At 31.2% G+C, this 2,300-nt stretch overlaps 1 long non-coding RNA gene across 1 annotated transcript; it reads right to left on the reverse strand.

Annotated features, from left to right (window-relative positions):
• Positions 1–334: 334 nt before the first annotated feature.
• On the reverse strand, positions 335–2,070 carry LOC111710320 (uncharacterized). The gene is made up of 3 exons (XR_002767034.1): positions 1,981–2,070; positions 1,126–1,178; positions 335–621 (listed from the first exon to the last, which is right to left on the reverse strand). It is a non-coding gene; the product is annotated as an uncharacterized LOC111710320 (long non-coding RNA).
• Positions 2,071–2,300: the final 230 nt, after the last annotated feature.

The raw sequence follows: 2,300 nt of genomic DNA on the forward strand, positions 1-2,300 counted from the left end.
ATTGGATTATTAGAGAAGACAAAATTTGTGATCTTTGGCTCACCGACAAAATGTGTAGAAGTTGCGTAGAATTTGTGTAGATTTTCTGATGTGCTATCTTTCATTAACAAAGTCTTTGTTAAAATCATTGTAGTACTGTCTTTACAGTTTATCTTTTACTTTTCAACTCTCAGCAAATATGAGACTTGAGTGACCTATATCACACTAACATTATATTACATTTAACAAAATATTCTTTTGTCTTCTTTTTCTATAATCTTTTATTTTTTTTTTTTTGGTCCTGCTGCATATAGTAATATTTTGAATATGATTACTTTACATTGAAAAACACATGTGCCAATTAGAATATTCATTTAATAATTCCGTAAGTCTAATATAAAATAAATATAAGTTGAATTACTTCTCAATTATTTGCTTCCATTCAAATTCACACTTTGCAGTAAATTGGAACTGAGGCTGAACCAAAACCATAATTTGTACCAAAACCAGCAACTGTATCCACTGTTTACCATGTTTCATCATCTTCTTTAAAAGCTTCAATCGTCGAAGAACCACCACCAAAGATTGTAAGTTTGCCATCGTACACGCGCATAGGACCGTATTGCTTAAATCCAACTAATTCTTGAATTAGGGTTACCAATCAAAATTTAAAAGTAGAGGCTGTACCGTTTCAAACCAAGTGTGTTTTTTGTCCAAAATCCTATGAATATCGCAAAATTAAGAATTGAATGCTTTTAGTGATTGTGAGCATTATTTTATGTGACTCTGCAGTTTTTGAAAATAAATTTTTATATTTCAATCGGTAAAAACAGGTTTAGACATGATTATTCTGAATTTCATAGAATATAACATGTCTATGCTAAAGGCAAATCTAGTTTTGAAGTAATTTAAACACAATTTTAGAGATAAACACAAACAGTTTCTTTCTCATCAATGGCGAGACAAAGGTTTTAAGGGTATCTTTGTAAATAGGGCAAAGCCCAATTTTATGAAGGTTCACTTGAAATTTCACTTCCAATCCCTTTAAAATTTCTTTAAAGTTTTGCCAAAACAGCTATACCAATGGGATAGAAATGTTTTAAAAAGAAAAAGAAGATTTTCATTAATTACGATTGGTAACCCTACTTCCTACAGTTCTCCATTCCTTCCTTTGTATATTATAAATCTCAACATCAATTCTAAATTAAATATTTTTTTTTAAATATTGTTGAATAATTTCATGATAACAAATTTAATTCTACCAAGGAAAACTGTTACATTTTAATATGCTTAATGCAATAAATACACATTAGATATTAATTAAATTTTTCAGATATAAAGGTACTGTATGCATAATTTAAACCATTTATGCTAAGATGGCAATTTGCCCTATTTATAACAATACCCTGAAATGTTTATTGTCATTTGTGGTTTCTCTGCAAAAGTTACATACACTGTATTTCCATCGTCCCAAAACTGGAATGCCTTGTAAGGACTCATGATTTAAAAAGGCAGTTTAGTTTGATTTCTCCCTCCAATAAGAAGTTGAACCTCCTTGTTATACTTTTCTTATGACGCATTTACTCTGCTTTTAAAAATTTAGCATTCCTATATAAGGAAGGAAAAGTGATTACCTAAGGTACCAGGGTCGTTTTCCAACAACTTCCTATTTAGGGAACTCGGGATGGAAATGACCTGCCTTAGTGCTAGACTTTTCCTTCCTCTTTGAGAGATTATATTCTGCTTCAAAGAGAAGTATAACAAGGAGGCTTGGGCTCCTTGTTATACTATTAGAGGGAGAAATCAAGCTTTACTGCCTTTTTTAATCAGTAGTTCTTGATTATAAGAAATGATGGAGAAATTAACAGAAACAATGACTTTTCAAGTCCAGTTACCACATTTTTGATTAGATTAAGGTTTCAACCATACTAAATTGGTGCATTATAGAAACTAAGTTAAAATTACGATTACAGTCCTTTTTAAGAAGAGAATTTTTCTAACCCATTTGATCCTCCTATTCCTCCAACTGCAAAAATTTCATCTTTGTAGAGAGCACATCCCATGGCAGTCCTGAATACAACCAGGGTTGTAATGAATATTGGGTTATATGATATATATAATAAGCATGAATAAGAAAGACTGAGTAGTCAAAGCTAACTGAATATATATTTATCAAACAACAGTATTTATACAAGATGCAGTATACTATAATCTAAACAATAACAATAATAATGTGTACTGCATTCCAGAAATCCAACAGGGGCGCCACAAGACTCCCCCCAGACATCAGCGAGTAGAAAAAGGAGCTGATGTATGATCTC

Source organism: Eurytemora carolleeae, unplaced genomic scaffold, assembly GCF_000591075.1.
Source record: "Eurytemora carolleeae unplaced genomic scaffold, Eaff_2.0 scaffold561, whole genome shotgun sequence".
Lineage (NCBI taxonomy): Eukaryota > Metazoa > Arthropoda > Copepoda > Calanoida > Temoridae > Eurytemora > Eurytemora carolleeae.